Consider the following 25,212-nt stretch of genomic DNA (forward strand, 5'->3'; position numbering starts at 1 on the left):
GAAGCGAACACGTGCTTGACAAGATGGTGTAAAGTGAGTGTTGGATAATTTCAACTGTGAATTTTTGTCTTTATTTTAAATTATGAAAGCTATAACATATAAATGTGTTAAAAACAAAGAACAATTTGTGTTCTATTTTCTTGATAGAAAACTTTGGAAAAGTTATTCAAAACGTCGGGCGTTTTTGATAAAGAAACGTTGAACGCAATTACGATTGCTGATACTGGTCTTATTTAACATTCAGCGTTTATTAAAAGTGACTGACTAAAGCTTTATTAATAGTAATTTAGCACCTAATAAAGTTTATTACTGTTTATTATACAGTTTTGTTTACATCCAAATAGTAACAATGTTAATTAAAATAAGGTTTCTGGACAACATCTTGAGTGTTCCATCCTCTAAACTACAATTAAAATAATCTTAAAGCCAGTCTTTATTATTCATATACTTGATAAGTTTTTTCTTAAACTCGTTTACATCTGCTGCCTTCACAACATCCAAAGGTAAACTATTCTAAAGGCGAACTACCCTGTTACTGTTATAAAAATAAAAATATTTTAGCCGAACATGGCTCCTACCCTGTTATTATTTATCTTCATGTCTCCTAGTCCTACTTGTCAGTGTTAAATATAACAACAGATAACACATCAACATTTATCTTTACAATATTAAACACCTCAACCAGTTCCTCCCAACTCTTCTTTTTAAGGAGAAAATAATTTTTTTGAGAAATTTCAACATCTTGTTACATGGCAATCTCTTCATTCCAGGAACGATTCTAGTAAACATTCTCTGAATCCTTTCAAATAATTTAATGTCTTTCTCAAGGTAAGGAACCCAAGACTAAACACAATATTTCAAATGTGGCCTAACCTGTGACCTGTACAATGAAATTATAACCTCTTTATACTTGTATTCAAGAAATTTTAAGATAGAACCTAAAATCGTATTTGTCTTATCATAAGCAATAGCACACTGCTTTGATGGCTGGAGAGACTGATCAGTCATTATACCAAAGATCTCTATTTCATATTAAGGTTTCTTTTCCCTTCTAGATTATACTCATAATTCAAATTATGATAACCCTCATGCATTTGTTATAATTGAAATCCATCTACCATTTATTTGTAAAAGTCTCTAAATCTTTATAAATCCTTTCTGTAAGGAATATGTTTATCTAGAGAAATGTTCCACATCTGATCCGTGTCTCTAAATAACTTGGCTGACCAATTTACAAAAGATAATTCTTGTCACTTCCCTTTAGTATTTGTTTTTAAAAATTTGTAACCAAACTGTCATTATTTCTTATCTCTGAACACAGCAAACAATTGAACTTAATACATCAATGATTACTTGCACCCAGATGTTTTCACCCTGTTGATAATTTCTATATTTAAAGTAGTATTACTTTTAGTAGGTTCCTTGAGTAACAGGTAAAGAAAACCATATTGAACTGGTTCCAAAATACATTTGTCCCTCATGGTTTGATTAGTATTTTCCAATCTTTATGTCTGAAATTAAAATAACCCATAATTATGGTTTCATTAATAACTGAAATCTTAATGTTACTGTAAGGTTTCTCATTAACTTCATCAGTATTATTTGGTCACCTGTAACAAATTTCCACTTAAAGCCTTTTCCCTTTATATTCATTAAAAGAAACCCAAATGGTTTCAAACTCCTTGCTGTTATCTTAAGTCACATTTTACATATAAGGCAACTTGCCCCTATTAAATAGTTTGTAATCATTTATTTGAAATAAATTTCATTTAAATTATCTACTTTTAACCATATTTCAGTTTTTCTCATTATGTTAAAATCTTCTGTTTATACCATTGCTCTTAAGTAATATATTTTATTTCTTACACTTCTACCATTACTATAGTAACAATTAAGCCTACTCTTATAACTACTATTTAATATCTTTGTACTTAGTTTCTCCTAACTCTGACCAATGTCCAGTCCTAGTTTAAAACTTTTTTTAAAGCTGAGTTAATAACCTTAGTAAACGTCTCAGCCCCTACATTATTTAAATGTAAAAACCACATTACAAAATGTTTCGTCATTCTTCTGAAGAGATCCAAACAGCCAATCTGTTCATCCTTACATACTAACCTAAGCCTAACATTTATCCCAAGTAGTCTACTTATAACTTCATTTCGCACAGTTAATTTTTGGCAGTATCCATGACAAAATTATGGTGTTTTTCTTCAAATGTCTCTACCAACTACTTGTCCAGTGTCTCTTTACAAAAACAAACCACATTTATGTTTGTTTTGTATTTACACTAAAACCTGAAAATGACACTTGGAGGACTTAGTAGGTATGAAAAATATCCAATTTTCACTTTTTCTTTCTTGATGTGACATAAGATATAATACTCCAAGTAGTAGTAAAAACTGAACAGCCCTTGTTTATTATTGTATAAAAACTGTATATTGTATTTCTAGAGTACACTATGGTTCCTGTACCTGTGGATCTCAGCAGAGGTTTCTTGGTGTTATGTGTAAATTACTATTTAACTAAGCTGTAGTAAGTAAGGTTTGTATAAAGTGTATATGTAGTTACAAATCAACTAATTAATATTAACTCATGTGTTGTACTCTTGATGGTAAAATCAATCAACTGTCAGAATGTCAAGGTAACTGGTCCAGCTTATAAAATTCTGTTGTCTTCTGAAGTTAAAATTTACTATATCTAATTGACTAGATCAGCTTGTGAGATAAGGTCCTCATCCAAGGTAATGATACATTGTCAGAGTGACCAGTTCACTGGACCACCAAGTACAATTTGGTCATCATCCTAGGTCACAATCCACTGTCAGAATGTTCAGTCTAACGGTCCAGTCAGTATAAACTTGGCTATTTACAATATGTATTTTCAAAATGTTCTTTTTATCATGTCTAAGGTAACTTTAAGAAACTTGTGGCTACACAACTCTGTATGATTTTATTTTCTTTACAAACAATATATAAAGGTCAGTGTTGTATACATTAGATAATTTAATCAAACACAAAGATAAAAGTTCTGTTTTCTTAAACATTACTGTGTTATATTTTAAATAAGTTTATGGCTTCAGTGAAAAGTACTTGAATTTTTATTTTTACTGTATACATATTTTAAATATTAAGATCAGTGTTTGGACATCAGATTCATGTACGGAAAACAGAACTTACAAAAATATATATTATTTAATATGATGTATATACATTTAGAAAACATTATTCTGTAGTTTTATCTTATAACAATTGTAATTGCTGGATGGAAAGCCCAAGTTGAAAATCTACTCTGCTTATGTTCTTTGCACTTTTACATACCTAGGCAGTGTTTTAGTGGGGGTCGTTGGTCTTGTATAGCATAAGGTTTTAGTGTGGACTCTGGTGTTATTTGATAAAAGGTTTGAGTAAGGTTCCAGCTTTATTTGAACCTGAGTTTTAATGTGACCTGACACACCAGCAGATGTAACTTAGCATTTGTCACAACAGTGATCATCTTATGGCTCAGTTTATGAATAAGTAGGTAGTTCATATATACAATATTTTGATCAAAGTATTTTTAGAATATCTGGAACAGAACTTGTAAAGTTGAAATACAAACCTGTAAATGTTTTCTTACAAATCAGTAAAGTTCAACTTGACCGTTGTTATTACAAACTAAAGTGTCCAATAAAGAACGTTAATGAACCTGGAACCATAGCACCATGTTGCTGTGTCCACTTTACAAATAGTGAAGAAATCTGGATGGTGTATAAGAGTTCTTGAAGATTTCAACAACACACGTTTAATAATAAAGCAATATTAAACTGCTTGTTATAACTTTCCAACCATTGTGTTCTCAGATTATTCGTTGACAAGTTGTAAACTGTTCTAGACTTTTTCAGGTGTTTAATGAAAAGTTATCCAAGGAAATCCAGGTTTGTAGTTTTAACTTTGGCAGCGAATGTTTTTGTGGTTTTAAATAAATCTTGGTTTTATACTTGTGAACTGTAGATTTATTTTTAATATCATTGTCGGGCTTTGTTTGTGTGGTGTGACCCGCTAGTACAGTGGTATGTCTGTGGACTTACAATGCTAAAATCAGGGGTTCGATTCTCCTCGGTGAGCTCAGCAGATAGCCCAATGTGGCTTTGCAATTAGAAAACACACACTTTTCTGTGGTTATTTTACTTCTCATTTGGAATAAAAATAAGATACTGAATTGGATGCAACAACAAACATTTATAAAAAAATATAAATTAATCAGTGACTTAGTGACCTGCCGAATAACAAAGTTTGATGTTCCTTCGAAAATTACAAGAATAAATTAACATTTAAAGTTCAAACATTTGTATTAACTTAGAAACAAAAATTAAATACTCATCATGATATCCTTTGAAAATATTACTGCTGATGTAGATTTGGTGTATCTGAATTTTGAGAATGCAGCGACCTTTATTATGTAAAAATTATTTAAAATTGAATTATCAGTGCTTCTATCTCTTGACGAAAATCCTTACATTAATTAAATCAGATAGCATTTACCGCCATCTCTTATTATAAAATCTCACTATTTCAGGTTATTCATTGTTTATTATAATGTCGAATAATGATAACAGATGGCAACACCATGTTATATCAACTTCGATGAACATTTGCAGGAAAATTGTTAGATATTTATTAATTAAAACTATAGTGTTATTAAAGACTAGATTACTATTATTATATTTCACTGTAGAAATATTTTCCAAAACTTTTGAACAAAATATTGAACAAATCTTCATTTTTATCATTGAAGTGTAGTTTTTCTATTTTCTAAAATATTATTATTTAGATAAACCTTTTGTCTGAAATTTATATTTTTAATATGAAAAGCTCAGAGTATTAAACTTGTATAATTATATATATATATATATATACACACACGTACGTGTATCCTTTGTAAAGTATTCTTGAGAAAGAAAATTAACTTTTTACTTTTAAATCGGCGCAGATAGCCTAGTTACTTTGCGCCATAAAATACCAAACCAACTAATAATTATTGGCCATTTTGTGATTGTTATACTGAGGTGATCACGTGCATGACAAGATGGTGTAAAGTGAACATTGGATAACTTTTAACTGTGAATTTTTGTCTTTATTTTAAGTTAGGAAACTTTTAAAATATAAATGTGTTACAAACAAAGAGTAATTTGTTTTATTTTGTTGATAGCACGTTTTGAAAAGTTGTTTAAAAAAATTGGAGCACTTTTGATGGGAAAAAGTTGAATACCATTACGATTCCCGATACTGATTGGAAGCTTACGCTTTCAGTAGGTAAGTTGAAAATACTGGTTTTATTTTATTGTAACTTTCAGCGTTTTGTGTTTTAGTCATTCTTAATAATAGTCAGTTCCTTTTAATAAGTTTATTACTGTTTATTATACAGTTTTGTTTACATCCAAATAGTAACAATGTTAATTAAAATAAGGTTTCTGGACAACATCTTGAGTGTTCCATCCTCTAAACTACAATTAAAATAATCTTAAAGCCAGTCTTTATTATTCATATACTTGATAAGTTTTTTCTTAAACTCGTTTACATCTGCTGCCTTCACAACATCCAAAGGTAAACTATTCTAAAGGCGAACTACCCTGTTACTGTTATAAAAATAAAAATATTTTAGCCGAACATGGCTCCTACCCTGTTATTATTTATCTTCATGTCTCCTAGTCCTAGTCCATGGCTTGACTCTAGTATTTTCCAATCTACATGACTCCATTATCCCAAATCTAAATCTTATTAATTTCATCAGTATTAGTTGGTTGTCTGTAATTTCCACTTAAAGCCTTTTCCCTTTATGTATTAACATAACTTATGTGTTGTACTCTTGATGGTTATATCAAATCTTTGGCCTATTCTATAATATTATGTTGTCTTCTGAGGTCAAAATTTACAGTGTCTAGTCAGAGTGTCCAGTTCACTGGACCACCAAGTAAAATTTGGTCATCATCCTAGGTCACAATCCACTGTCAGAATGTTCAGTCTAATGGTCCAGTCAGTATAAACGTGGCTGTTTACAAAATATTTAAGGTAACATTAAGAAACTTGTGGCTACATATGTCTGATTTTATTTTACAAAACTTTTATATTCAAAATAAGTAAGTTTTTATCTCTACTTCCAAGTAAGTCAGCTACCTAATTCACAACAGATAATTCTTGTTCTATCTTATCAAAATTTGTATCTAAAATATTTCTGGTCTTCAGGTAGTTTTACATGAAGTTTACATAGTTGGAACAATATAAACAGTGATTTTATTGTCAGGAACTGTAATATTTATAGAGGAAACTAAGCAGCTTCAACTTTGTTGGAATAACTGGAAACACTGAGTTTGATTGGTTGATTATAAATTTTATGACATGTGGTGTAACCATAAACTTTGATAAACCAAATCACTTGTATCTGATTTGTGGCTACTGGATTCATTTTATAATTCTCTGTACAAACAACTGGCATGCTCCAAATAAAACAAGTGTGTGTTTTGTTAAATATCTCTCATAAAATGTAATCATTTATGTTGTGGAAAGTAAAACAACAACTGGATTTTGTAAAATAAAGTTTATTTTCTATGTTGGTCATGTGGCCCATGAGGTGTTTTTTTTTTATCCAGTCCACAAGTTCCATACAAACTTGTAATGTTTTATACAATGAATCAGAACAAATCTAAACATGAATTTTCAAACTGATAAATTTCTGGACTTAAAACAAATAAAATATAATGAGTTCATTTGAATTATTTTTATATAACTCACTATTATTGTGTATATATGGTTAATCACTGCTGTATACTGTGAGGGACAAGAGAGTGGTTGGGTTATTTACATAACCTTTTGTTGTCATAGCAATGAATAAATAATATTGAATAGAATAAAATGTTACAGTACATCCACAAACAAATATTGTTGTAATAATGTGTTATGTTGTCTGTTAAGTGTTGATATACACGTGGAGTGTTTCTTGTGGGTTCTAGAACCATCAAGATTGGTCTAGAGAAACCTGTAGCCAGTGGTTAACATTTTTAATCATAACCAATTTTGGACAGACTTCATTGAAAGTAATTCATTTATGTAGTACGTATGACATGATGCAGAATAGTTATTACTTTTAGCTTCAATGTCCAGGAATTACTGTAGAACATGTAATAATTTTAAAACAAACCATCACAGGCTTGTATTATTAAATGTTGTCTTTTTGTCTACAAACAGGTGGTAAGTTACAGAACTGGAGAAGAGACCAGAACGGATCAAGATGATTTGATGTGAATACTGACAGCCATCCAACACTGACTATCATTATGTTAAAGGTGATAAAGAATCAATATTAATTATCTAAACTAGTGGATTGTATCAATATTTTTGTTAAACAGGTCCAAGGATTGATCTATTAAAATGTGGTGTACTTGTAATTGTGTAGCAATTACTGATAGATAATCAAAGTTTATATGGTTAAATGATATTGTTAACTTAATTATAAATTAATTTCTAAACTATAAAACATCTGACCATAACTTGTTTTTATGTACATAAATATCAGTAACTGATCTTGGATAAGTCACTCAAGCCGTGCTCTGTATCCATTAGTAAAGCTGACATGGTGTATTTACACTGTAGAAGTAGTTAGCTATCACTTGGGATTATTTGTACAGTTTTGAGACAACTACTACTGGGATGATATTTATATGTTTCATTACTGTCACAACTTTAATGTGTCTATTTTAAGTTTTTAGTGTTACATTACAGAAATGGTTGAAATGTCTATATCATAGTTTATTAAGTTAGGTTTAGCTGACCAATAATAACAAAGTTAAGTAACTGGATATTTTGTATCAGATCCTAATGTATCTGTTGTTCCTGTTAACAAACATAGATTAGAAAAGAAGTGAAGATAACGTAATTATTTATACATTAATGTTACTGTTGGTTTACAGACTTGGAACAACCAGGATTTCCTGTAACGTTAAGTTTGTGTAATGTACAGAATATTAACTGTGACAACATATTGAAAATAAAAGTTGTTTACACAAGGTTGTAGTTTATCAGATTTATGATAAACATATCTGTACACAGTTAAAATCCACTGATATCACAAGGTAAAGTATAATAGATCAGCTCGTTCTAAAAATGTTTATTGTATTATTATAGATGTTTTCCAGGTGAAGAAGTCTCAGGAAATGCACCAGTAGTGTGTGTATTATTATAGATGTTTTCCAGGTGAAGAAGTCTCAGGAAATGCACCAGTAGTGTGTGTATTATTATAGATGTTTCCCAGGTGAAGAAATCTCAGGAAATGTACCAGTAGTGTGTGTATTATTATAGTGTTTCCCAGGTGAAGAAATCTCAGGAAATGTACCAGTAGTGTGTGTATTATTATAGATGTTTCAACAGGTGAAGAAGTCTCAGGAAATGCACCAGTAGTGTGTGTATTATTATAGATGTTTCCCAGGTGAAGAAGTCTGAGGAAATGCACCAGTAGTGTGTGTATTATTATAGATGTTTCAACAGGTGAAGAAGTCTCAGGAAATGCACCAGTAGTGTGTGTATTATTACAGATGTTTCAACAGGTGAAGAAGTCTCAGGAAATGCACCAGTAGTGTGTGTATTATTACAGATGTTTCAACAGGTGAAGAAGTCTCAGGAAATGCACCAGTAGTGTGTGTATTATTATAGATGTTTCACAGGTGAAGAAGTCTGAGGAAATGCACCAGTAGTGTGTGTATTATTATAGATGTTTCAACAGGTGAAGAAGTCTCAGGAAATGCACCAGTAGTGTGTGTATTATTACAGATGTTTCAACAGGTGAAGAAGTCTCAGGAAATGCACCAGTAGTGTGTGTATTATTATAGATGTTTCACAGGTGAAGAAGTCTCGGGAAATGTACCAGTAGTGTGTGTATTATTATAGATGTTTCACAGGTGGAGAAGTCTCAGGAAATGTACCAGTAGTGTGTGTATTATTATAGATGTTTCACAGGTGAAGAAGTCTCGGGAAATGTACCAGTAGTGTGTGTATTATTATAGATGTTTCCCAGGTGAAGAAGTCTCAGGAAATGCACCAGTAGTGTGTGTATTATTACAGATGTTTCAACAGGTGAAGAAGTCTCGGGCAATGTACCAGTAGTGTGTGTATTATTATAGATGTTTCACAGGTGAAGAAGTCTCGGGCAATGTACCAGTAGTGTGTGTATTATTATAGATGTTTCACAGGTGAAGAAGTCTCGGGCAATGTACCAGTAGTGTGTGTATTATTATAGATGTTTCACAGGTGAAGAAGTCTCGGGCAATGTACCAGTAGTGTGTGTATTATTATAGATGTTTCACAGGTGAAGAAGTCTCAGGAAACGCACCAGTAGTGTGTGTATTATTATAGATGTTTCACAGGTGGAGAGTCTCAGGAAATGTACCAGTAGTGTGTGTATTATTATAGATGTTTCACAGGTGGAGAAGTCTCAGGAAATGTACCAGTAGTGTGTGTATTATTATAGATGTTTCCCAGGTGAAGAAATCTCGGGCAATGTACCAGTAGTGTGTGTATTATTATAGATGTTTCACAGGTGAAGAAGTCTCGGGCAATGTACCAGTAGTGTGTGTATTATTATAGATGTTTCACAGGTGAAGAAGTCTCAGGAAATGCACCAGTAGTGTGTGTATTATTATAGATGTTTCACAGGTGGAGAAGTCTCAGGAAATGTACCAGTAGTGTGTGTATTATTATAGATGTTTCACAGGTGGAGAAGTCTCAGGAAATGTACCAGTAGTGTGTGTATTATTATAGATGTTTCACAGGTGGAGAAGTCTCAGGAAATGTACCAGTAGTGTGTGTATTATTATAGATGTTTCCCAGGTGAAGAAATCTCAGGAAATGTACCAGTAGTGTGTGTATTATTGAACTCAGTATATTTTTACATGGGCATGGTAAAGGTTTAAAATTACATTGATTTTAATAACTGTAAAGTTTGTACATAAATAAAATTAGTGCTGGTAGAATGTATTGTTTAATGAAGTATTTCTACAATGAGAAAGGAATTTTAATTAACAAAAAATCACAAGATCTTGGGATAAATGTGGTTATGAGCTCACAACAGATCTGCTACATTACACAAAATGGATATTGGGTAAAGTTGTTCTAGGAACTGCTGTCTGAAAATGTTAAGTCCTATTATAACAACTGTAATATAATGAAAACATCTCCAAACACACAAGTTAGATCATTATTTGTAATGTTATATTAACTTCCATACATTGTTGTTGTTAGAAACTTTAAAATGTCCGAGTAACAAGTTGTTCTTGTAACACAGAACACAACTGTTACACTTTGTTCTCCACATCACATAAAACAACTAATGTCTGGAAACATAAAATTCATGTGTTTAGTTTAAAATATTTGTAAGTATAGTGAACACATTTTAACAATTTGTACTTAGAATTTATAAAACAAAATATACAATACCCCCAACTGAAGATTCACATCATGAAATGTTTGGTTCAGATTTTAGCACAAAGCTACATGAATAGTTAGAAACTGAAAACCTACAGTAAAGATAACTGGTTAACAGTTCTACTGTGAACAATTCTGATCTAGACAAATGATAGACGTACTATTGTATTCACAGTTCTTCCACATAAAAACTGTCCCACGATAAAATAAAGTCATGCGAAATGTTAAAACTGTTCAGCGACTATCTCACTGTTATTAACACAGTTTGATCATTTTGCCTACCTGATTGTTTGTAATTAGTAGATACAGTAACTGATCCATTACCTGAAAGAAATAACCACATACAGGAGTAAAAACAAATTATAACAAAATAAAACTTCACTTTCTTACAGTTCAAGTATGAACGTCATCGTGTAAAATAAAGATTCTTTAAAATGTTTTTATCAACAAGAGAGATGTTTATCACAAATAATCACTACATATTAGGAAAGGCTAATATTTCTTACACAGCAGGTGTTGACTTTATGAGGTTTCATAAACAAATATACCATATCCAGACCAAATGTTCTTGTCACAACTAACCTACATGTACTGATGTTCAACCTAGTGACACAAAATGATTCACTTTAAAACCTTCCACACGAAAAGAAATACTTCTATATTTAACAATCATTCAAACAAAAGGAAGTCAACAACTGTTATAGAATGTTACTAATACATTCTTACAATAGTAACATAGATATACACTCTCTCCCAGTCTGGAAGTACTAATAACCTAGCTGAATACATGTATATGAAAACAACAGCACATTTGAAACAAACTATATACTGTTAAAAAACATGTTCAGTGTATACCCAGTATTTACTTACTCAGTACAACTCAGAATTATTCTGTATCTGTGTGTATATTAACTCAAGTGGTGTACAGTGAAAACAACCCACACTACAAACTGTGTGTATGTTAAAAGTCATGTGGTGTACAGTGAAAACAACCCACACTACAAACTGTGTGTATATTAAAAGTACTGTGGTGTACAGTGAAAACAACCCACACTACAAACTGTGCATATATTAAAAGTGATGTGGTGTACAGTGAAAACAACCCACACTACAAAGTGTGTGTATATTAAAAGTAATGTGGTGTACAGTGAAAACAACCCACACTACAAACTGTGTGTATATTAAAAGTGATGTGGTGTACAGTGAAAACAACCCAGACTACAAACTGTGTGTATATTAAAAGTAATGTGGTGTACAGTGAAAACAACCCACACTACAAACTGTGTGTATATTAAAAGTACTGTGGTGTACAGTGAAAACAACCCACACTACAAACTGTGTGTATATTAAAAGTACTGTGGTGTACAGTGAAAACAACCCACACTACAAACTGTGTGTATATTAAAAGTAATGTGGTGTACAGTGAAAACAACCCACACTACAAACTGTGTGTATGTTAAAGTCATGTGGTGTACAGTGAAAACAACCCACACTACAAACTGTGTGTATGTTAAAAGTCATGTGGTGTACAGTGAAAACAACCCACACTACAAACTGTGTGTATATTAAAAGTAATGTGGTGTACAGTGAAAACAACCCACACTACAAACTGTGTGTATATTAAAAGTAATGTGGTGTACAGTGAAAACAACCCACACTACAAACTGTGTGTATATTAAAAGTAATGTGGTGTACAGTGAAAACAACCCACACTACAAACTGTGCATATATTAAAGTCATGTGGTGTACAGTGAAAACAACCCACACTACAAACTGTGCATATATTAAAAGTCATGTGGTGTACAGTGAAAACAACCCACACTACAAACTGTGTGTATATTAAGAGTCATGTGGTGTACAGTGAAAACAACCCACACTACAAACTGTGTATATTAAAAGTACTGTGGTGTACAGTGAAATCAACCCACTACAAACTGTGTATATTAAAAGTACTGTGGTGTACAGTGAAATCAACCCACACTACAAATTGTGTATATAAAAAGTAATGTAGTGTACAGTGAAAACAACCCATGCTACAAACTGTGTGTATATTAAAAGTGATGTGGTGTACAGTGAAAACAACCAACACTACAAACTGTGTGTATATTAAAAGTCATGTGGTGTACAGTAAAACAACCCACACTACAAACTGTGTGCATATTAAAAGTCATGTGGTGTACAGTGAAAACAACCCACACTACAAACTGTGTATATTAAAAGTACTGTGGTGTACAGTGAAATCAACCCACTACAAACTGTGTGTATATTAAGTGATGTGGTGTACAGTGAAAACAACCCACACTACAAACTGTGTGTATATTAAAAGTGATGTGGTGTACAGTGAAAACAACCCAGACTACAAACTCTGTGTATATTAAAAGTAATGTGGTGTACAGTGAAAACAACCCACACTACAAACTGTGTGCATATTAAAAGTACTGTGGTGTACAGTGAAAACAACCCACACTACAAACTGTGTGTATATTAAAAGTACTGTGGTGTACAGTGAAAACAACCCACACTACAAACTGTGTGTATATTAAAAGTAATGTGGTGTACAGTGAAAACAACCCACACTACAAACTGTGTGTATATTAAAAGTAATGTGGTGTACAGTGAAAACAACCCACACTACAAACTGTGTGTATATTAAAAGTGATGTGGTGTACAGTGAAAACAACCCACACTACAAACTGTGCATATATTAAAAGTGATGTGGTGTACAGTGAAAACAACCCACACTACAAACTGTGTGTATATTAAGAGTCATGTGGTGTACAGTGAAAACAACCCACACTACAAACTGTGTATATTAAAAGTACTGTGGTGTATAGTGAAATCAACCCACTACAAACTGTGTATATTAAAAGTACTGTGGTGTACAGTGAAATCAACCCACACTACAAATTGTGTATATAAAAAGTAATGTAGTGTACAGTGAAAACAACCCATGCCACAAACTGTGTGTATATTAAAAGTGATGTGGTGTACAGTGAAAACAACCCACACTACAAACTGTGCATATATTAAAAGTGATGTGGTGTACAGTGAAAACAACCCACACTACAAACTGTGCATATATTAAAAGTGATGTGGTGTACAGTGAAAACAACCCACACTACAAAGTGTGTGTATATTAAAAGTAATGTGGTGTACAGTGAAAACAACCCACACTACAAACTGTGTATATTAAAAGTATTGTGGTATACAGTGAAATCAACCCACACTACAAATTGTGTATATTAAAAGTAATGTAGTGTACAGTGAAAACAACCCACACTACAAACTGTGTGTATATTAAAAGTGATGTGGTGTACAGTGAAAACAACCCACACTACAAACTGTGTGTATGTTAAAAGTACTGTGGTGTACAGTGAAAACAACCCACACTACAAACTGTGTGTATATTAAAAGTGATGTGGTGTACAGTGAAAACAACCCACACTACAAACTGTGCATATATTAAAAGTGATGTGGTGTACAGTGAAAACAACCCACACTACAAACTGTGTGTATGTTAAAAGTACTGTGGTGTACAGTGAAAACAACCCACACTACAAACTGTGTGTATATTAAAAGTGATGTGGTGTACAGTGAAAACAACCCACACTACAAACTGTGTGAATGTTAAAAGTACTGTGGTGTACAGTGAAAACAACCCACACTACAAACTGTGTGTATATTAAAAGTGATGTGGTGTACAGTGAAAACAACCCAGACTACAAACTGTGTATATTAAAAGTGATGTGGTGTACAGTGAAAACAACCCACACTACAAACTGTGCATATATTAAAAGTCATGTGGTGTACAGTGAAAACAACCCACACTACAAACTGTGCATATATTAAAAGTGATGAGGTGTACAGTGAAAACAACCCACACTACAAACTGTGTGTATATTAAAAGTGATGTGGTGTACAGTGAAAACAACCCACACTACAAACTGTGTGTATATTAAAAGTAATGTGGTGTACAGTGAAAACAACCCACACTACAAACTGTGTGCATATTAAAAGTACTGTGGTGTACAGTGAAAACAACCGACACTACAAACTGTGTGTATATTAAAAGTACTGTGGTGTACAGTGAAAACAACCCACTACAAACTGTGTGTATATTAAAAGTAATGTGGTGTACAGTGAAAACAACCCACACTACAAACTGTGTGTATATTAAGTGATGTGGTGTACAGTGAAAACAACCCACACTACAAACTGTGTGTATATTAAAAGTGATGTGGTGTACAGTGAAAACAACCCACACTACAAACTGTGTGTATCTTAAGTCATGTGGTGTACAGTGAAAACAACCCACACTACAAACTGTGTATATTAAAAGTATTGTGGTATACAGTGAAATCAACCCACACTACAAATTATGTATATTAAAAGTAATGTAGTGTACAGTGAAAACAACCCACACTACAAACTGTGTGTATATTAAAAGTGATGTGGTGTACAGTGAAAACAACCCACACTACAAACTGTGTGTATGTTAAAAGTCATGTGGTGTACAGTGAAAACAACCCACACTACAAACTGTGTGTATCTTAAGTCATGTGGTGTACAGTGAAAACAACCCACACTACAAACTGTGTATATTAAAAGTATTGTGGTATACAGTGAAATCAACCCACACTACAAATTATGTATATTAAAAGTAATGTGGTGTACAGTGAAAACAACCCACACTACAAACTGTGTGTATATTAAAAGTGATGTGGTGTACAGTGAAAACAACCCACACTACAAACTGTGTGTATGTTAAAAGTCATGTGGTGTACAGTGAAAACAACCCACACTACAAACTGTGTGTATGTTAAAAGTACTGTGGTGTACAGTGAAAACAACCCACACTACAAACTGTGTGTATGTTAAAAGTACTGTGGTGTACAGTGAAAACAACCCACACTACAAACTGTGTGTATATTAAAAGTGATGAGGTGTACAGTGAAAAGAACCCAGACTACAAACTGTGTGTATATTAAAAGTACTGTGGTGTACAGTGAAAACAACCCACACTACAAACTGTGTGTATATTAAAAGTGATGTGGTGTACAGTGAAAACAACCCAGACTACAAACTGTGTGTATATTAAAAGTCATGTGGTGTACAGTGAAAACAACCCACACTACAAACTGTGCATATATTAAAAGTCATGTGGTGTACAGTGAAAACAACCAACACTACAAACTGTGTATATGAAAAGTAATGTAGTGTACAGTGAAAACAACCCATGCTACAAACTGTGTGTATATTAAAAGTGATGTGGTGTACAGTGAAAACAACCCACACTACAAACTGTGCATATATCAAAAGTCATGTGGTGTACAGTGAAAACAACCCACACTACAAACTGTGTATATTAAAAGTGATGTGGTGTACAGTGAAAACAACCCACACTACAAACTGTGCATATATTAAAAGTGATGTGGTGTACAGTGAAAACAACCCACACTACAAACTGTGCATATATTAAAAGTGATGTGGTGTACAGTGAAAACAACCCACACTACAAACTGTGCATATATTAAAGTGATGTGGTGTACAGTGAAAACAACCCACACTACAAACTGTACATATATTAAAAGTTATGTGGTGTACAGTGAAAACAACCCACACTACAAAGTGTGTATATTAAAAGTATTGTGGTATACAGTGAAATCAACCCACACTACAAATTATGTATATTAAAAGTAATGTAGTGTACAGTGAAAACAACCCACACTACAAACTGTGTGTATTAAAAGTAATGTAGTGTACAGTGAAATCAACCCACACTACAAATTGTGTGTATATTAAAAGTAATGTGGTGTACAGTGAAAACAACCCACACTACAAACTGTGTATATTAAAAGTACTGTGGTGTACAGTGAAATCAACCCACACTACAAATTGTGTATATTAAAAGTAATGTAGTGTACAGTGAAAACAACCCACACTACAAACTGTATGTATATCAAAAGTAATGTGGTGTACAGTGAAAACAACCCACACTATAAACTGTGTGTATATTAAAAGTGATGTGGTGTACAGTGAAAACAACCCACACTACAAACTGTGTGTATATTAAAAGTGATGTGGTGTACAGTGAAAACAACCCACAATACAAACTGTGTATATTAAAAGTAATGTGGTGTACAGTGAAAACAACCCACACTACAAACTGTGTATATTAAAAGTAATGTGTTGTACAGTGAAAACAACCCACACTACAAACTGTGTATATTAAAAGTACTGTGGTGTACAGTGAAATCAACCCACACTACAAATTGTGTATATGAAAAGTAATGTAGTGTACAGTGAAAACAACCTACACTACAAACTGTGTGTATATTAAAAGTGATAATTAGCAGTTCAAACAGTTCCATATTTACAGTGAAAGTTCTCCAGTGGATTCTTACTTTATATACCAAATTTCAAGACAGTCCATCATGAAACAAACAAGGTACAAAAGCTTCTATATCGTTGCACTGATCACAACAAAAATTTATTTGATAAAAACTTTGATAAACATTTTCAAATTTGATACACTAATATGTTAATAACCTACAATTAGATGTCAAATTTAGATCTAAATTTTTGGCAAGCCCCCAGATGAAAAAAAAAAAAAATGAGTTTTGGTCTGAAATTGCACTCTACAACAAAGTTTTTGCTTCTTGAACACTGTTGGGTGTTCCTTATAGATTTTTGGGTGCTGATCACGAAAATCACATCCAAATTTGCCCACCACGTACTGTTTCATTGAAGTCTTCAGTTTTGCTACAATGGAAAAACGATATCAGGACAACTGGAATCCGTCAATGTTTGTTGACCACTGTTGGACACTGCAACGTGATGCACCGGACATTGAATACAAACGAAAATCAGGAGCAAAACACTTTTAATTATGTTGAACTTAATAGCGTATTAGAAACATAAACACAATTAAATACGTTATTACCGGTAAACAGTTAACTGTCTATTTTCCAGAGTTCCTACGTGATGAAGCAAAACCAAAACTATATTTGTACATACCCACCAGGTACCTGTCACAATCAGCAAAAACTTTTCAAAAAAATTGTTGTGCAGTGTTACATTAGTTTCATCTAAAATTAAAAATGGCTTAAAGCCAGCTGGTTTAAAGAGTAAAACTACCACCATGTATTTAGAAGAATGTAGTTTGTTCTGTAAACTATAAGGCTAAGACTCATAATGCTGGCTATTATCAAGTGTTACCTTCTTACTTGTTGTGTATTGACAAAAACTGATGTCTAATATAAAACATCTCAAGTGTGGCAAACCGTGTAGCCAAAAGTGAACCAAGTACAAGACATACAATCAAACTTGGTGGCCGTACTGGTAGCTACACTTAAAGCAGTGATAATAATTCTACACTAACTATTCTTTCATCAGTTAGCTAGGTCACATAATTTGTTTTACCCAATGTCATATCCAAGTTAAATAAAGTGACCTGGATAACTAATGAATGGATATTTTCTGTAAAGGTGGCGATTAGTTTGACCACAAGTTTCATTCTTTTAACTGACACAATCAGTCCTTTTATCATTCGTCACACATAAGATGTTTTTATTATATTACGGCTCTTCCTAATAACGCTATTACATTTATCTTTCAGTAAACTCATGTTATAGTGTAAAAACAAACAAATAAGGTCTTATGAAAACTAAACATAAATTTAAAAAATTCCAACAATAAGAAATTATTTCTAAATGTAAGATTACAACTGTTATGTTGATTCCAAATATACTACACAACAATCATACAGGAACCTCCAATGATCACTATGTTAAACAGTCTCCTTATAACATTCTGAAGATATAAATGAGTACAAATCTGTCCAAGTCCACGTTGAGAGTAAAACAGAAAAGATTACATCAGCAGTGTAAGAGATCTCACATCAAGAATGTATCACATATCTGACAGTGACAGACCTATACAGTTATTTGACACTGTGATAACAATATAAACAAACAAATCATTTTACCTAAAGTATACAATTAATTAACACTTTCACAATGAGTCAAAGGTAATCCATGATGATGAGAAAACCCACTTGTAGAGAAAATTATATATGTAAAAAACGACTCGTATGGATAGAGAAAGCACTATGTAGAGGAGCGAACAGTATTTTGACCTCATTCTAATAAATATAATCAAATATCTACGCACGCCCTCTACATTCTTACACTCAATTAAACAACCACCTTTAAACATGTGGTCAGCTACCTCTTTCTTTCTTTGTGAACCTGACTATGACCGAAGAAGGTCAAACGTTGTTTGCTCCTATACATAGTGCTTTCTCTACCCATACCAGCTGTTTTTACATATATAAGGGTCAAAGGCCACGTCATTGTGTTTGCTGACTTTGTCAAATTTTTATTGAACTACTATTTTATGTCAATAAGTTTGGAATCAAATTTTTAATCATAATTCAAATGTTAATACAGAATTAGATAATTTCTTAATTTAAAAGTAAATATTAAAAGAACACATCTAAATAGATGTTAGTGATGTCAAAATACAAAGTCTATAGTTTCATACAAATTATAAACTCAAATTACTAATATTAACAATCTAGAATATAAAATAAGTACCACATGTATCTTTTTAGTTTACTGTGGCTAATGTACTGAATTAAACACAATGGTACCATTCACTTCTTTGTATTTTTGGGAACAGCCCCTTAGATACATTTACTTCAATATATGACACATGAATAACCAATGGACAGCTTAGAATGTCCCTCAGAGATTTTCTCAACCATTTCAAGAAGGTAGGTTGTGTCTTTTAGTCTGCTCAAAGGTTCACATTATTTTAAACCTAAATACGTATCAGTTACTTAGATTAATAAATGATGGTGGAATTCTATGGTATCAGTGTATTTATTTGTTTTTTTGGTTATTCAACTGTAAATATAAAACCTATGTCCAGCAGCAATAGAGTACAAAGGTCATAGTGAGAAGATATAATTGTTTGCTTCTTGTTACATATTCTAAGAATAATAAGTTTAATAACTTATTTCTAAATAGTAATAATTTATATACATATATATAATAACTGAAATTTGACTGTAAATAACAAAATACTTGTCCACTAAAACACAGGGAAGACCACAGATCGGTTTTATATTATTGTACACGTAACATGAGTTCACCACATCAATTCAAGTTATGTACTGTTACGTAGGCATGACCAATATAATAATATATATATATATAATGTTACAAGACGTAAGCTACATAGACTAAACGTTTCTATTTTTGTGTTACAATATGTATTTCCTGAATTGTACATGGTGTTCGGAAAGTCACTGTGCACTTATATATTTATTAACAGACGTTTCAATACAGGAGGTAAATATGAATGACAATTATAAACAATGTTGAAAGTGACCCCCGTTGGCATCAATACAGGCCTGGATCCTTCTTATTTTGTTTCTAAACACCGCTGTCAGTTGCTGGCTTGAAATAGACTGAATGAAATATGATTACTAAACTGCACAGTGACTTTCCGAACACCCTGTATATGATGGTTACGAGGTTGGTCAAATGACAGACCCCCCCACATAGTAAGAGTATAGAAAATAACATAATATAGTCTTACTGGAGACAATCATTTGAAATGTATTTAGGTTTTAGAGATTATATAAATAATGTCTGAGAATTTCATGATGAAGAATAGTTTTTTAACCATTACATGAAATCACTCACACACAGACTAATGTAACAGACTATGTTCAAGAACATTACATGAAATCACTTGCACACAGACTAATGAAACAGACTATGTTCAAGAACACATGACATGAAATCACTTGCACACAGACTAATGTAACAGACTATGTTCAAGTACACATTTTTAGTAAAAAATATTTCATTAACAATCTGATTGTGTACAATGTTATTAAAGTGCAAATACTTAGTGTGCAAATGTGTAGATGAACTGGTGTATATTACATGGATCCCATTGTGAAAGGGTTAGTAATGAAACTTAATTAACTATTTAATATCTGTAAAACCTTCACAGTACTGTATTTAGTACTATACAAAAGACTTTAGAACAATAAACCATTGTTACTGTTGGCTTAGAATTACAAATGGCTGTTTGGGTGGATTTTATTTTTCTTGTAAACCTAACATGTTTGTTTTTTTGGTATTTACTAATAAAGATTTTAAAATGTTTCTTAAAGTGAAACTTGTTTAAAGTGGTTTTTTGGTCAAGCATTCTATTAGTGTTTTGTCCAAGTCCTGGTCAATCCCTGCTATGAACCTTTATCTTCACAAAGAACTTACCATTTCCCATTTCTTGAATATTCAAATTTGATCTTTAGTTTTGTGCAGGTCTTGGTTCAAACTTTGATATTGTGTCACATCAAATAATCTGATTGCTTCCTAATAAAAACAAAGCTTTGAAAGTAATGGTAAAGAAAGTTTAAACCTGATGGGTTAGAGAAATAATCACTATACAACTTACTAATAAGTAGGCTTAAGAACATTTTAATATTTGTGTAAACCTCCATTTTACTAACAAAGTATGTGTGTGTTAAATTATATCTACCTGAAAGTTACAGAAATTGTCTTCAACGAGAAGACATCAGATAACAAGGTAAACCTATACAGTTTATAGATGGATTGAATGAGTAAGAAACATACAATGTTTAAAGTAGGTTTTGTTATCACGTTAAAGTAGTTTACTAGACACAGAAATATACATACAATACAAAACAAAGAAGTCTCATGACAAGAGATTGTTTACTAACAAAATGTGTGTTCTTTGTTTTGATAATGCATTTATAGCTGGGTTGTAATGTTTCATTTTGTTGTAAATTATATTCCAAAATAAAACTGACATCAAATAAGGTATGTTTACTGTTAGTGAGTACAACAGTAATTATAGAATATTGTGATGATTCTATTATATTTAATGAATGTTGTTGTTAACATGTTCAAAATATGATAATAAAACAGTTCATCTGTTTAATTATTTGTAATCATGGTTAGAGTAAAATATCATCCTTATCATGAAGCGTTAAACATGTTTTCATCGATATGTTTACTTGGTTTATATAACATTGTATTACCACACAATATTTTTAAAACAAACTAAGACAAGCGTGTGATGGTATTAAGTTAATATTAGTGATTTGCTAACCAAGTAGAAAATATTCATTGAACTAGTGTGAAAATAAGTTGTACAAACTGTGACTTTCAGAAGAGGTTTATCATATGAAATCATGAGTTATTAGAAACAAAAATCATTATAAAAACAACAAATCTTTTAAAATAAGGAAACTAATAGTACATTAGAATAATGTAGTGTTTGAAAACAAGACACTTTTTATTGTTACCTGTACAAGTTGTAGGGAACATTGTATACCAATTGATTATTAAGTCCATCTATTAAACTATTAACACATATCATTAACTGTACAACACTTATGATCTGGTATAATTTAAATTGTATTAACTTAATGTCATCACAAGATACATTTTTTCTGTTGTTCCTACGTATGTTTACCTGAAGTTCATTCATCTGTTACAATTCTTTTCCCACGTTCCTGTTCAGTGTGAACAGTACCAGTTATAGACTTTGTTACAAATAACCAATACCAGGTGGAACATGTGTAAACTGTCAAGTACTTCCATACACACTTGATTATGGAAGAGGTTACTTTAACAGTTTGTCCAACATCTGAAACCAACAATATAATGAACAATCAATAGTTATTATTTATATCACATCTGTATGTACATAGATTGAGATTTTGATAAACAGAAAACCTTTTGTTACAAACTACATAAGGAGAAATTTTGTAAGTTAGTTGAAGAAATGTCACAAACTTACAGACAACAATTGTATAAAACATTGAATGACATCTCAAAGGTTTAGAATGCCATTAAATGTGTTGAAATGTTCAGATAAATATCTAGTCCTTATGAACAAGTAATAATTTGAACAAGTCCTGATGAAGCTGTAATAACAAAATAGCAACTGTAATAAGTATTCTTACATTATTTATAAATATTTTAACTGGTTTATTTAACCAGGGTTTTATCAAGCTGTTTAAACTTCAAAGTTATTATAACAGCTTACACTATCCTGAGTAAAATACATATCCAGGTTTACACTGGTACATTGAGTTTCCTAAGTTATCCACGTAATTCAACATAAATCAAACAAAACCAACTCAACTTACAAGTACTGCATGTAACAAGCTGATTAGTGAGTCTTATCCTGAATGTCTCCTTTGGTGAAACATGTTGTCCAGTAAGGATTACACTGTCCATCTTGGACAGTCTGACAAGATGGAGAAGACAGACTGTTCTACTGTTACTGAACAGAACACCTAAGGTAGACAATAAACACTTATAAAGACATGAACAACAGTTACTGTATAATGTATGATGTTTCATAACGTTCTTGTTAAGAACTGTTCACTTACTAAAACTATATAAACAGTTCTGTGTCTATCCACATATGGCTGTAAGATGTTTTTTTCATAACGTTCTTGTTAAGAACTGTTCACTTACTACAACTATATAAACAGTTCTGTGTCTATCCACATATGGCTATAAGATGGGTTTTTTTCATAACGTTCTTGTTAAGAACTGTTCACTTACTACAACTATATAAACAGTTCTGTGTCTATCCACATATGGCTATAAGATGGTTTTTAACGTTCTTGTTAAGAACTGTTCACTTACTACAACTATATAAACAGTTCTGTGTCTATCTCCTGCTACCATAAAGAATAGAACTTTCTTCAAGCCATTCATATGATTTTTAACGTTTTCTGAAATGTACTTGAATATATAGAAATCTCTCTTCTACCAACTATATGAATATCCACATGGGTTGTGTTTAGCATGTCAGACCCCACAGTGAACACTTTGGGTTGTGATATTGTTTGTGATCTAACAGTTAATGTCCACAAGTTTGTAAATAATGAAACGTTAGCATTTCAAACCAAATATCTTTACACTTTAAGACCTGAAGTAAAACTATAATAACTGTAAAATAACTGATCCACATAACTTAAGGTTTTAAGTTTATTTTCAGAGTACAACTGATATACAGTATTTACTGAAACAAACAAACCAACAATAAGTAGAACTCACCAGTATTATATTAAACATGATAAACATATTTCTTGGTAATGTAAGAAACAAAGTCCCTGAAGTTAAGACATTACTTTATGAAACTAACTCAGAAGGCAAAAACATCCATTATTGACTAACTAATATATGTTATAATTCAACTGAAAACAATCAGCTACATTATAAAAATATTCATGTATTTACCAGCTTTTAAAAATATAACTATCAGTGAAAATGGAGAGGACAGGTGCAAAAAACTTTACTAGTTTATATAAAACAAACAGTCAAAAATAAAGTTTGTGAAGAAAAGGTGAAGACATTATGAAATTTTTCTGTAAACCTAACATTTTGAATAGTTATACCATGAAATTAAAACTTCAATATTCATCACCATTTTATAAATGTGGACATTAGCACTGGTCTGCTAGCCCTTTGAACCCTGGTCTGTTATTTCTTTAAACACGTTTTTATTGGGAAGTTCTTCTGAGTCAAATCCAACACAGAAGTTTCCATCTATAGCACACATGACAAGAACATCTTTACTCGAGAAAGAAGGAAAAACATCTAAGAGAAAAACTATAGTAAGAAACATACAATACTTGTATAAACCTAACTACATATAATCTAACACAGATCTATACTGTAAAACACAACAGACTACAAGTTCACTCTGCATTCAGTGGGTTCATTATTTGTTCACTTCTAACACAAGTTAAAACATAAACACTTACAAATGTATTCCATAATAGTAAGTCAATAGCTTTGTACAAATTATGAACTCAAATTACCAGTATTATCATGCTAGAATATAAGAACCACATATCCTTTTTATTTTGCTGAGATATGAGTTATGTACCAAATCAAACAATGTCACCTTTTTCTATTTTTGTAAATAAGCCCTTACGTACACTTCAATATATGACATGTGAATAACCAATCAACAGCGTAGAATGTCCCTAGTGGTTTTGTCAGCCATTTTAATTTCTGTAAAGGCTACCATGTTTTTTCAAACAAAGATTTTAAGAAGGTAAATTTGGTCTTTAGTCTGCTCAAAGTTTCATATTTTTTAAAACCTAAATACATCTCAGTCACTAAGCTTTATAAAGTACAGTAGAATTATATGTTATCAGTGTAGTTAATGATATTTTGGTTATTCAATTGTAAATATACAACATAAAATAAATGTCTGATATCCTCCACTTGTGAAATTTTAAAAGGCTTAGCAAACGTCCAGCTGCAACAAAGTTCAAAGCAAGAGATATATTTTTTTTTAAATTTAATAATTTATTTCCTGATAATAATAATCTATATACATGTAAACGTATAACTGTGACCACATATTATATAATGCTTGTCAACTAAAACAGGTCAGTTTTATATTATTGGATACATTAGTGCACATCAATACAAGTTATGCAATGTTAGCTAAGTCAGTATAACAGTAAATATATAATGTTATGAGACTTAAGCTACTTAAGACTAAACATTTGTATTTTTGTTATATGTAATCATTCTAGATGAAAAAAATATATATATTTCCTAATTTTTTTACGATGGTTACAAGGTTGGTCAAATGACAGACTCCACAAAGAGTATAGTAAATAACAAAATATAGTCTTACTCTAAACAAATGTTTGAAATGTATTTAGGTTATAGAGATTACA

General features: G+C 31.8%; 2 long non-coding RNA genes across 17 annotated transcripts in view; one reads left to right on the forward strand and one right to left on the reverse strand.

The window, feature by feature from the left end:
* On the forward strand, positions 1-9,994 carry LOC143222218 (uncharacterized). 3 transcript variants are annotated; one of them, XR_013012102.1, is made up of 4 exons: positions 1-33; positions 5,188-5,291; positions 7,221-8,283; positions 8,341-9,066. It is a non-coding gene; the product is annotated as an uncharacterized LOC143222218 (long non-coding RNA). The 3 variants fall into 3 exon arrangements; XR_013012103.1 differs by lacking the exons at positions 1-33; positions 8,341-9,066 and adding an exon at positions 9,090-9,994 and having other exon boundaries at positions 4,845-5,291; positions 7,221-7,318; XR_013012101.1 differs by lacking the exon at positions 1-33 and having other exon boundaries at positions 4,859-5,291; positions 8,341-9,065.
* Positions 9,927-25,212, reverse strand: part of LOC143222180 (uncharacterized) — a 20,515-nt gene continuing 5,229 nt past the window's right edge. For 5 of the 14 annotated variants that reach the window (XR_013012057.1, XR_013012065.1, XR_013012070.1 and 2 more), the window contains 3 exons: positions 22,648-22,797; positions 21,969-22,142; positions 16,909-17,275 (listed from right to left, as the gene is read on the reverse strand). This is a non-coding gene — a long non-coding RNA (uncharacterized LOC143222180). Of the gene's footprint in view, positions 10,773-16,908; positions 17,276-20,743; positions 20,858-21,968; positions 22,143-22,647; positions 22,798-23,939; positions 24,113-25,212 lie in introns of those variants that run through there. The other 9 variants (XR_013012095.1, XR_013012077.1, XR_013012099.1 and 6 more) reach the window with 7 other exon arrangements.

Source organism: Tachypleus tridentatus, chromosome 1 (assembly GCF_004210375.1).
Source record: "Tachypleus tridentatus isolate NWPU-2018 chromosome 1, ASM421037v1, whole genome shotgun sequence".
In the NCBI taxonomy this organism is placed as follows: domain Eukaryota; kingdom Metazoa; phylum Arthropoda; class Merostomata; order Xiphosura; family Limulidae; genus Tachypleus; species Tachypleus tridentatus.